This window comes from Xyrauchen texanus, chromosome 26, assembly GCF_025860055.1.
Source record: "Xyrauchen texanus isolate HMW12.3.18 chromosome 26, RBS_HiC_50CHRs, whole genome shotgun sequence".
In the NCBI taxonomy this organism is placed as follows: domain Eukaryota; kingdom Metazoa; phylum Chordata; class Actinopteri; order Cypriniformes; family Catostomidae; genus Xyrauchen; species Xyrauchen texanus.
Genome location: NC_068301.1, coordinates 24,007,978 through 24,021,122, shown reverse-complemented (window position 1 = coordinate 24,021,122; position 13,145 = coordinate 24,007,978). Strand labels below are relative to the sequence as shown.

Here is a 13,145-nt window from a genome sequence, read left to right as displayed (position 1 = left end):
ATATGAGGGGCTGCAAGATGTTAGCAAATCATTACAGTGGGCATTAACATTGAAGTTTTAAGGAGAAGCTAAAGCCAAAACCAGGTGTTTCAGACAGAGGGCCAAAAACAGGGTGGAAAATTATCATATATTACTAAATTGTGAATGCTTTGGTGCAAAAAACCTTTTATAAAATTACCATTGGAACTCAGGGAAGATAATTTTTCTCAAACTGCTTCAGTCTGAGAGCAAGCTACTTGGTGAGGCTGTTTTTCACCCACAGTATCACTTCAGTTTAAAAGTGAATATTGTAACAATGGTAAAAGAGCAGCTTTATACAAAAACATGGGGACTATAAGGCACACTCTCCACCATGTTCTAGACAGAAATGAGAGGTTTTTCTGGATGCTAGTGATGTCAATTTCCCTGATAACACTGCAGGTCAAGAAGGCCACTAATTAGCAGGCATGAATCCTCAGCAATCTGAGTAGAGAGACTACAGCTGTGCTCTGTCTCAGTTAAGTAACAGTCTAATGTGTGCCCAGGACACCAATTAATCAGGCAGAAAACGAAAAGCGGGAGTTTGCAATGTGTTAACAGAGAACTATTAACAGATAAATAAATCGTGTTTGCTTCCTTTGAATGCATTAATGTGACACTGAATGTAATCATTGTGTACACATTAAATCAAATATGAGACTCAGACTAGCAAAGCTAGGAGACAAAATAGTTACATGAAGAATGAATCATTATAAACTCCCCTGACTAGACTCTATGAATACAAAAGTGCTGTAATAATTTTCTCAGCAAACACAAGCGTGAAAAAAAAAAACAGTGGCTTGCCCTCTGTCTGGCCCATGTCTAACATGCTTAACACTGCTTGAAAGTCCCACGGTAATGGGGGAAGTGAGTCGTGCTGTGGAGCAAGTGGAAACATTGTCTAAAACAAGATAATTAGTCATGATTATGTTATCAGCAATAACCTGCCTCTACATTTATTCATGGTAGCATGTGAGCAAAACCGGTGCTCTTGCCTCAACATCTGCATTGTCAATACAACACAGAGGATAAAAAGTGCTAAATTAATTAACATAATTACACATTCAGCTCTAAAAAAAAATGAGGTGTGTGGCAAGAGACAGTGGCATCCTGAAATAAATTTGACAGTCATCACAAGGTGACAGTGATTTTGTCAAGTAGGACATGATCTTGGATAAACACCTTTTATTGGTTTTGATGCTTATACATAACCCTTATCATTATCCCTATCCCTTTAACCCAACCAAGCCTTACCATTAAGTTCTAAAATGATAGGTTGATAAGAATGTTGTTTAAAACCTCATACTAAGACTAACCATTACATATGAAAAATGAAAATGTTTAATAGACAGACACACAACACTTGGGTAAGGGGCAACAATCTAGGTGTGCCGATCATTTTTTGCTCAAACTGCTTATGACCTTTACCCGATAAAAACTGTTTAAGGCATTTACATAAGCTTACACATTTATATCTTAGTTTATAAAGCAAAATCTATCTACGATTGTGTATGAAGATGTTCTCAGTGTTGTCCAAACCCCAATTGTCTAACCATAGCCCTAAACTTAAAGCTAAAATCTTCATGTACGACTTGGCAAAAGCATGGTCACCATCATGACAACGGCGGAAGAAATTTGCAGAAGCTGTTTTAGAGTAGCAGTGATTCCTCTAGTACAGAGTTGTCTCTGCTCAATGATTCACATTCTCTTGTTATGTCCAGTAGAGCATATCTCAAAGATATTGCCAGATCAGCTGGCTGGCTTAAGCTCTCCATCAAAATTACGACAGTACACAGACAAGTCATCCATCTAACTTTGCCAAAGGGAGATTTTAGCCCTTCCACAAAACAAATAGGGCTATTTGGACAGACCCATACTGGTTGTGAAACATGGGTTCAAATGTAAATCCACAAACCATCAAATGATAGGGGCTACAGACATTTTCATGGTACTGTGTTCACCAATAGAGAGGCGTATTCACAGGCGTGTCCTATGGAGTGAATATGGCAGAACTAATGATTGAGATAAAGAGAGCACTTCACTTTGAATGGCATGGATCTTTGCGAGCCATTCTGGAAAGCGCGATGCAACATTAACCAGATTGATTTTGAATTCCGTCCACATGGCTACTCATATATCATGGCCAACTCTCACAGGCAAAATGTGCAATCGCTCGTTTATGAAAGGAACACCAATATGGACCTGTGGCATGATGTGTGTTGTAACACAAACCACATAATTTGCGATGGAATTGGATGCAAATTTAGAGATTCCTGGTGCTGAATGTGAGCAACGCAACACTGATGCTGAGATCCTCGAGAGGGAGAGCAGCTCAATACTAATTTTGACCACATAACCAAGAATTGGTGGTTAAAGTTCTGGACTATTAAATAAACGGTTGTAGGGTTCAAACCCCAACATTTTGCCCTTTAGCAAGGCACAAGCTCAAGTTGATCCAGGAGAATTGTCCCTTCAAAATGTATAGGGTGTATGTTCTTGTAGTTCCTCTACCCCAATGGGTAGAGCATACTGCTGATAGAGGTATAATTTGAATACACTGTCACTTGGTATAAACATGTCTGCCTCGATCTCCATGAACTATCAGCACTATCAGTGCTGATAGAGGGATTGTACCCTCAATAGGTATAACTAACTACTTCATGCTACTTTTATCCAGTACTTGCATCCAGGCAAGAACGTTAAATAATCCATCCTGCCGAAAGAATGTTAAATCATCCATCCTGACCGATAACGCCAGGAATGTTAGATCTCCCACTAGACTCCTCTCTCCATCAGAAGATATCGAAATATCAAAGTGTTGTCTGATATCCAAAACGTGTGAGAAGATTGATACTGAGAGCAGCTCAATACTACACCAATTACATCCCCAATCAGGAGTGTTGTGGTGGTCATGTGATCTGGAGGTAAAAAATCTGGCCTGGTATCCCATCTTCCCTATGGTGGAAAATAAACACAACACTAATGACTCAAGGCTCACGGTCACAAAATGTTCCCTCCACATTGTTAAATGGCAACAAATCAAAATCATATCACTTTATTCTTACACAACCATAAACACAATTGCAACAGTGGGTGAAAGTCTTGGGTGCAGTTCCGAGCAACATTTATGACAGTGATGAGACATATACACATTTACAAAAAACATCAGATTACACAACACATAATTACACAATACAATACACAATGTACATAATACAATACACACAATATAGAAGACACAGTATACAATAAAACAGTATATATGAAATATATAGAAGGTTGTATATTAAGCTGTATTGACATTCAGGCTGTCGGATGATAGTCAGTTGCCAGTATTATAAGAGAAAATATAATTTATGACAGACAAGTGTAAGATAATAAGATGAAGATTAAGAAGATTAATAAAGTGCAGTGCTGATTTATATTGATTGTGAGAGATTAAGAGTTCAAAAGTCTGATTGCTTGGGGGAAGAAGCTGTCATGCAGTCGGCTGGTGCGGGTCCTGATGCTGCGATACCGCCTGCCTGATGGTAGAAGTGAGAGCAGCCCATGACTCGGGTGGCTGGAGTCTCTGATGATCCTCCAAGATTTTTTCACACACCGCCTGGTACATATGTCCTGTAGGGAGGGAAGCTCACCTCCGATGATGTATCTTGCAGGTCGCATCCCCCTTTTTCAGGCCTTTGCGGTTGAGGGCTGTGCTATTGCCATACCAGGCTGTGATGCAGGAAGTCAGGATGCTCTCAACAGTGCTGGTGTTCTACAACATGACATAAGCAGGGTGTACTTTTCCCAGCGGTTTGCCTGGCTGCCCCACTGCAAGCCAGCACTCCACTAAATCTGACCAATTAGGCTAATAATTATGGAGGAGTATCTCATGTTAATAAGCCACAGAGATGTTGGTCATTTACTGCTTAGTGGGACAGTTGCAGTCAGTCTATTTAACTGCACTTTATCCAACATACACTACCTGTTCTGCCATTACATTCCCTTGCATCTGTATACAACAGATTTGTATTTGTGTGTGAGATTATATATATATAAATAAATATATATATATATATATATATATATATATATATAAATATAAATATATATAAATATAAATATATATAAATATAAATATATATATATATATAAATATATATAAATATAAATATATATAAATATAAATATATAAATATAAATATATAAATATAAATATATTAAATATCTAAATATATATAAATATATATATAAATATATCTAAATATATATATATATCTAAATATATATATATATAAATATATAAATATATATATATATATATATATATATATATATATATATATATATATATATATATATATATATATATATATATATATATATATATATCATATATATAATATAAATATGATATATATATATATTTATATATATATATATATATACACACACACAGAGCATCCGGAAAGTATTCACAGCGCTTCACTTTTTCCACATTTTGTTATGTTGCAGCCTTATTCCAAAATTGATTAAATTCATTATTTTCCTCAAATTCTACAAAATAAATTCTACAAACAATACCCCATAATGACAATGTGAAAGAAGTTTGTTTGAAATCTTTGCAAATGTATTAAAAATAAAAAAACTTAATAAATGACATGTACATAAGTATTCACAGCCTTTGCTCAATACTTTGTTGAAGCATCTTTGACACCAATTACAGCCTCAAGTCTTTTTGTGTATGATGCTACAAGCTTGGCACACCTATTTTTGGGCAGTTTCTCCCATTCTTCTTTGCAGGACCTCTCAAGCTCCATCAGGTTGGATGGGGAGCGTCGGTGCACAGCCATTTTCAGATCTCTCCAGAGATGTTCAATCGGGTTCAAGTCTGGGCTCTAGCTGGGCCACTCAAAGACATTCACAGAGTTGTCCCGTAGCCACTCCTTTGTTATCTTGGTTGTGTGCTTAGGGTCGTTGTCCTGTTGTAAGATTAACCTTCACCCCAGTCTGAGGTACAGAGTGCTCTGGAGCAGGTTTTCATCAAGGATGTCTCTGTACATTGCTGCATTCATCTTCCCCTCGATCCTGACTAGTCTCCCTGTTCCTGCTGCTGAAAAACATCCCCCCAGCATGATGCTGCCACCACCATGCTTCACTATAGGGATGGTATTGGCCAGGTGATCAGCGGTGCCTGATTTCCTCCAGACATGACGCTTGCCATTTAGACAAAAGAGGTCAATATTTGTTACATCAGACCAGACTGAAAGTCCTTCAGGTCCCTTTTGGCAAACTCCAGGCGGGCTGTCATGTGCCTTTTACTGAGGAGTGGCTTCCGTCTGGCCATTCTACCATACAGGCCTGATTGGTGGAGTGCTGCAGAGATGGTTGTTCTCCTCTCTCCACAGAGAAACGGTGGAGATCTGTCAGAGTGACCATCGGGTTCTTGGTCACCTCCCTGACTAAGGCCCTTCTCCCCCGATCGCTCAGTTTGGCCAGGCGGCCAGCTCTAGGAAGAGTCCTGGTGGTTCCAAACTTTTTCCATTTACGGATGATGGAGGCCACTGTGCTCATTGGGACCTTCAATGCTGCAGACATTTTTCTGTACCCTTCCCCAGATCTGTGCCTCGATACAATCCTGTCTCGGAGGTCTACAGACAATTCCTTGGTCTTCATGGCTTGGTTTGTGCTCGACATGCACTGTTAACTGACAGGTGTGTGCCTTTCCAAATCATGTCCAATCAACTGATTTTTCCACAGGTGGACTCCAGTCAAGTTGAAGAAACATCTCAAGGATGATCAGTGTAAACCGGATGCCCCTGAGCTCAATTTTGAGTGTCATGGAAAAGGCTGTGAATACTTATGTACATTTGAATTTTTTTTTAATTTTATTTTTTATAAATTTGTAAAGATTTCAAACAAACTTCTTTCACGTTGTCATTATGGGGTATTGTTTGTGGAATTTTTAGGAAAATAATGAATTTAATCCATTTTGGAATATGGCTGTAACATAACAAAATGTGGAAAAAGTGAAGCGCTGTCAATACCTTCCAGATGCACTGTATATGTATATGTGTATATAGTCTTATTGTGTATTTCTATATATACTTATATTTTCTATTCACTTTTTATTTGTATTAAATTTTTTATTATCTTCTTGCTGTATTGTTTGTGCACTGGAAAGTTCTGTCACCAAGACAAATTCCTTGCATGTGTAAGCATACTTGGCAATAAAGCTAATTCTGATTGTGAGATTTGAAAACACCCATTACTGTTCTGCAGAGACCTATACTTCCCTGATTCTGTCACTTGATGCCTTGTCATTCGGCGGCTCACATGCTTTTTCTTACTTCGACACATTAAAAATGAAAGGTTGTGCGTTGCAGTAGAAAGAAGAACAAGGTTCAGGTCTTATGTTGTACCTGAATGCAGTAGGAAAGATTGTTCCACATCCCGTTTTTTCCACATTGCATGTGTCTTCTGAGTTGTAAAGGGCATACAATATGAGGTTGGTGTGAATTTGGGTATCAGATGTGGATGAGAGCCTTTGAACTGACCCTACAAAGGAAACTAATGTCCAGTTTCTGATCCCCTATTTTCACTTTGGCTTCAGATCAATTTCAGAGCACACATTATATGTCATTACAAATGACTATAGCTATCCCAAACAACACACTATATACTATGCACATACAAAATGTACTATGCTCTCAGCCATGTAGTGTAGGAATTTTCAAAGTGTAGTTTCGTCCAAATGGAACATGAGGATGGGTGGATCGATACTAAAGTTTAGTATTTAAAGATTAGTAGTTTGGTTTAGATCTAAAGAAGCTTCTTTTTTAACAAGTGATCTTATTGACGAGGGACCTGGGTAGCTCAGTGGTAAAGACGCTGGCTACCACCCCTGGAGTTCGCTAGAGTGATTCCAGCCAGGTCTCCTAAGCAAAACAGTTTGGCACGGTTGCTAGGGAGGGTAGAGTCACATGGGGTAACCTCCTCGTGATTGCTATTATGTGGTTAGTTTTCAGTGGGGCGCGTGGTGAGTTGAGCGTGTATGCTGCAGTGGATTGCGTGAAGCCTTCACACGCGCTATGTCTCTGCGATAACGCGATCAACAAGCCACGTGATGAGATGCGTGGGATTTACGGTCTCTGATGTGGAAGTAGCTGCGATTCGTCCTCAGCCTCCCGGATTGAGGAGAATCACTATGCGACCAGAAGACTTAAAAAGCACATTGGGAATTGGGCATTCCAAATTGGGAGAAAAAAATATTGAGATCTTATTTAGATTACATGAATGCATCTCATAAGCTTTGAAGTGGAAAAGAATAATTATATGAGCGAATTGTTTTATGCCGGTTGTTGCAACCAGAACAGTTTTTTCTTCTGCACATCTTGACACACAGAAATGCTAAAATACACTAGTAGACAGTGCTCACCCTTTTAGTCATAGTGTTTGTTTAAAGAGGGAGCAGTGCTTTCCTGAGGAAATGACAGAAAAACTGGATCTGGAGTTATTCACACCAAGTAATGACAAACCTAAACATGACATGTATTATAATGGTCTTGTGTGACAATTTCTACAGGTTTATTTAAATTCAGAGGTGTTAAAACATTGATAATGATCTTCAATCCTCGTGGATTTAATGTAGTAATATTATATAAACCATGACTCTAGTAACCATGTTTTTTTTTTTGTTTTTTCTTTTTGGCAGTGAACAAGGTTTTGATACAATTAAACATGGTTTTGCTACAGCATTACTATAGTATCCATATAGTAACATTGTTTTAGTAATGGCCATATAATAATATCTCTGGTTAATTTAGAGGTTTCATATGTGGCTTATACTTACAAAAAATTTTAAAGGGTAAACAAAGCAGCCTAATAATTTTCTGTTTAGGCCCATAAATATATAAAACATTTTAAGTAATAATAAAGTTACTTATTTAATCCAAATAATTTGTAAAAATTCAGTTTAATAGAGGTATCGGTATTAGTATCCATATCGGTGATATTGGCCTAAAAGTACTTTGTATCGGAGTGGTATCGCCCATCCCTAATGGAACTCTTAACGGTTTTTACTTCACGGAAGCATTCGGCATTTAACAGCTGATTTAAGTGGCATTTCAAACCCAAGCATTGTGTTGACGCTAGCTTTAGCATGCTATCTACCCTCAGTTCAACACATATCTCAATAATATACAAATTCACACTGCATGGTGTGATGGTAAAGCGTTTAACTCACTTTTGTAAGGTGCTTACTTCACAGAAGTTTTGCTAGTTGTCATTTTCTCCAGTATTTACAATTGTTTTCTCAGTCCAGCAACGCAGCCATGTAACTCTGCCCCTTCCGCTATGTTCGGCAAGCCACATGTGCGGACTGCATGAAGTGTTCAACACTTCACACTCCATTTTGATGGTTGAAGAAGTGCATCATCCAGGTTCTCGTAGTACACTTCTTTATATGACGGCAAATGCTGCGATTTTATTAAATAAATAAGTGCATGAGATGTGTGGACGTAACAGCCCATTCTCTCTGAGAGCTGTTTGCCCACTATCTACATCGCTAATAGAGATGACCAGTCTGTCTCAGTTTAGGGAGTGGCACATGTGGTCATGTCATGTGAGTTTCCGGTGTTCAGCGTGGAAATCAGTTGAAGATGGATGCCGAGCAGACCGATACTGAACTGCTGGCCAGAAAAAATATCACAGAAACACAGATCATGTCTTAGCGATATGTCTTTATTTCATCAATAATTAAAGTTAATATAATACGGGAGCGTGACATGTAAATAAGTACAAACTCCAAAACTGTCATTCTCTGTGCGGTTAAATAGACTGCAGTCAGTCTATTTAACTGCACTTTAATTATTGCTCTATGGGGCAGATTTAACAGTTAATGAGATGGATTGCCTGAGGGGAAAAAACTGTTCCTGTGCCTAATGGTTCAGGTGCTCAGTGCTCTGTAGAGCCAGCAATAGTTCAAAAAGGTAGTGGGCCGGGTGAATGGGGTCCAGAGTGATTTTTCCAGCCCTTTTCCTCACTCTGGAAGTGTACATTTCTTGAAGGGAGGGCAGGGGGTGACCAGTAATCTGCTCAGCAGTCCAAACTGTCCTTTGTAGTCTTCTGATGTCCGATTACATAGCTGAACCAAACCAGACAGTCACTGAAGTGCAGAGGACAGACTCAATGACTGTGAGCATTTTCAAACCGGGATGGGCGTTTCTAAACTATCCAATGAAAGTAGGGAATTTTAGTGTAGAAATCAATGGTCGTTTCCAATCCAGGATGGACGTTTCTAAACTAACCAATGAAAGTAGGGAATATCAATGTTTTGAAAACACCCACTAATTGGGAAAAGCCCATATGCAGAGTAGTGATCTGAGCCCTATGCCCGTATGCTGAGATCAAAGTTAGTGCCTCATAATAATCAACCCCAAAGCCTTGAATGTTATCTGCAGCAGGAACGCTAATCAAAATGTCCTGTGAAGAACTGACCTGCTATGAGGATGACTGAGGTGCTGCCATTCCATTTCAATCACAAAATCAAACATTTACAGGCTCTGAGACAGATGGAAGAGAAAAAGGTTCTCTACAGTTATGCACATGGGGTGGATTTAACAGAGTTGGCAGAGATTGAGCAGATGTTCCCTTCATGACCCAGAAAGTGGAACACAGCAGAGGAGCTTCTGTCTCTGCAGATTACTTCCTGTCCCTGCTGTGGATTCTCTCTATAACCATTAATTTCCTGTCTACTATACTATCCGACATAGAAACTGTTAAAAGCTTACACCTTTTATCTATGTTTCACCTACATATTATTTGTTCAAAATAGAACATTACCATACTACTATGTCTGCCGTATATAGAATGTACTAGGGGTGGATGATATACTGGTAATTTCGATATGAATTGTTTATCGCGAAAATCGCAATATGCTGCCGTATGGTAGGAAATGTGCGTTCCGCATTTACTTTACATTTAGGAAGAAACTGAGGAATAGTCTGTAAAACCAGGGTTTCTCAAACTTTTTTGAACCAAGGGCCCCTTTCATAATTCCAAATTCTTCGCAGACCCCCGCCCTACATACCATCATGACAAATATGATATTATTTACTAAAAGTATAAAAATGATCTCTATAATGAATTCCAATAAATTTGAATACATATGAAGCTTGAAAAACGCCCAAGCACTGCTGTCCTGTTGTGTTAGGCTTCTGTATGCAAAGTGTTTAAATTACATTACATTTGGTTTCATGTTTGTAGATTGTGTTATTGTGTTTTTAAAGTGCTTTATAAATAAACCAGTCATTGTACAGCAATTTACAAGTGAGGACTATAACTATTCATATCAGAGAGAGCAAAAACAAACACCATAAAATGAAGTTAGAGAGACAGTCTGTTGTTGATCATTTCTGGTTTTAGCTAAATCCACAGGACAATGAAACATCACAGAGAACACTACAAAGCTTGAACAGTAGGCTACTGATTTTTTTTTTTTTGTAAATTGTTAGAATTTCCCCCTGGTCAAAGCATGAGTTTACACATCAATAAAGCACCATATACTTTTGAAGAAAAATAAACAGTTGATTGATTAATTTGTTTTTTTTCACATAAACTATAACACCACACCACAATATTCAAAATTAAAAAACTGTGAAGATACAATAACAATTTAATCATTATTAATTTTGTCAAATTACTGTTTCATAGTTAACTGTCACTTTTTGCTTTTATGATACCCAAGTTCACACCAACCTCATATTGTATGCCCTTTACGACTCAGAATACACATGCGATGTGGAAAAAAATAGGATGTGGAACAGTCTTTCCTACTGCATTAAGGTCAGTATACAGTTAGTATACTGTATAGTACACAGTCAGATATGTGGACCTTGCTAATCCAGAGCTGGTTAGCTGTGAATACATGTAATAAACCCCTTCTCTTTTGTACTGGAAGAAGTAACAGCTCTGTGTTTCAATGTATGATGGATATTGTCCAATGTCATCCACAGAAACTCCAGTAGATGCATGTAATTCACCAAAGCGAGATTCATTCACCATCAGAGAAATAGCTGCAGCTTTTATATATTATATAGGCTGTTTGAATAAATTGTTCTAAACTACTGTTATGTTATATTTTTATACTAGTCAATAGCTTTAGATTGAGTTGTTTTTTTTAATTGCTTTTTTATTACTTAGCCTATTTGATTACAACATTGCAACACAATGTACAAAATTCAGGGATTTTCCACGGACCACCTGGCTATTTGAAAAGACCTCCATAATGTGTTCGGTTTAAGGGTGACAAATTAAAATTCTAAATATGTATATCCATCCAATTAAAGATACAAATACACATTCTAATGCTAAAACTATGCACTCTAATTTTGGATGTGCACCAAGCATTCTTAAAGGTGGGATATGTGATTTTCTTTTTTGACCATTTTTTCAAAATAACTTGAAATCCTATTCCTAACCCACTTACTGGCTGTAAATTAGAAGCACTGAAATGAAAATTAAGCAATTTAATCATCTGTGGAACGGGCAGGACTCGAAAAACTCCAGCCGATCATTTTCAAGACCATCTAGAATCATTGGACAGAAAATGTGTCAATCAAGCGGTCGTACCATGCCCCCCTCCCCCACCACCCTGGCTGGCGTGTCCCGTTAGATGCGCATACTCAAAGCTTCGTGACCCAGTAACAGGAAGCGATTGTATTTATGTATGGAGAATAGAGCTTTTATAGTGCTAGTGGGGTTGTTCCACATTTCTATGAATCCTGTTTTGAATAGAAGACCGCTGTACAGGCGCCAGGGCTGGCTATGTTCTTTTTTTTTACAGTTATGAGAAAATCAGCTCTACACCTTTCAAGAGTGGTATGCGAACCCCTCCTCCTGCTGTGTCAACAATTTGCTCTGAAAAATTGTCTGACAGGTGAATGCACTGTTTGACTAGTGAGTCTAGAACACTGCTAGAACACTGCGCATCTGAGTTTTCGCTCGTGCATGATTGCGCGTCCATGTTTTTCGAATGGGTGGAGTCAGGGCCAGCGTTGGAGGAGAGAAGGTAGGACCTTAGAGTTGTGTATTTTCAAAATCTGCCGGCCGTTTTGCAAATCACATACCCCACCTTTAATAAAAGGCTAAATGCAGCACAACAAATACAGTTTAACAAAATCAGGTCTTGAGTCGCATTTTGTTGTTGATTTGCTCAACGAGAAAGAAAACTTAAACCAATAAAATATGAGGTTGAAGCTCATTAACTTGTCACGGCATCTACAAAAAGCACAGTCAAACACTTCAGTCTAGTGCATGTTTACAAAACAAAACGAATGGAAAACTGTGTGGATGGAGCCCCTGAAGACCTTTGCACACCAAATGCGAATTGTCGCCACCAATTGCTGCGGTGATTAACATTTTGAATAGAAACAATAGATTCCTATAGATCCCTTCACACTTGGAGCGACAAAGCTTTTTTCCTTACCTTGCAATGAAATGCCCTGAACAATAAAACATTAGCTTTGGATCACATGTCAGAAGCTGCTGCAGTTACAACTGGTAGCACTAAAGCACAGACAGCTGTTTTGACCACCGACATTAAACACTGAAGTTACTAGTGGAAGAAATCCTGAACAAGCAGTGGAGGACATGCATTTTATTTGCCTCCAATGTCTTTAAAACTGAAACATCTTTTCTCATATGGGTTCTCTTAGCATATAAATTATTTTGCTGCATCTCTGCCTTGCACCCTGTTAAAAAAACTTTATGATCTTGGATTGTGTTCATAATGCATTTCATATTGCAGCATTTTTGCCTTTGCATTTAATCTTGCGTGAGTATTGTTCACAATAAAATATACAGTATATTGTGGCATCTTAGCTTTCCTATCGCTTTTTTAATAAACATTTTTATGTATATTATCACCAAATATTAATAATATTAATACTATTGATGTAAAGTGCAGTGCACTCCACATACATGTCTTTGTCTCAAAATGTCTTTGTATACCAACAATGACTGTGCTGTCGTTAGCAGTATTAAAGTATCTAATAATGGGTCAGAGTGATGATGGTTTTGTTTTTTTGAGATTCAAGTTTTTTTCATTACAAAAGCAATGTCGTTACACTTTAAATTTGTAA

General features: G+C 38.0%; 1 protein-coding gene across 2 annotated transcripts in view; it reads right to left on the bottom strand.

The window, feature by feature from the left end:
- Positions 1 to 13,145, bottom strand: part of LOC127619559 (elongator complex protein 2-like) — a 42,732-nt gene that overhangs the window by 22,624 nt on the left and 6,963 nt on the right. The window lies entirely within an intron of this gene.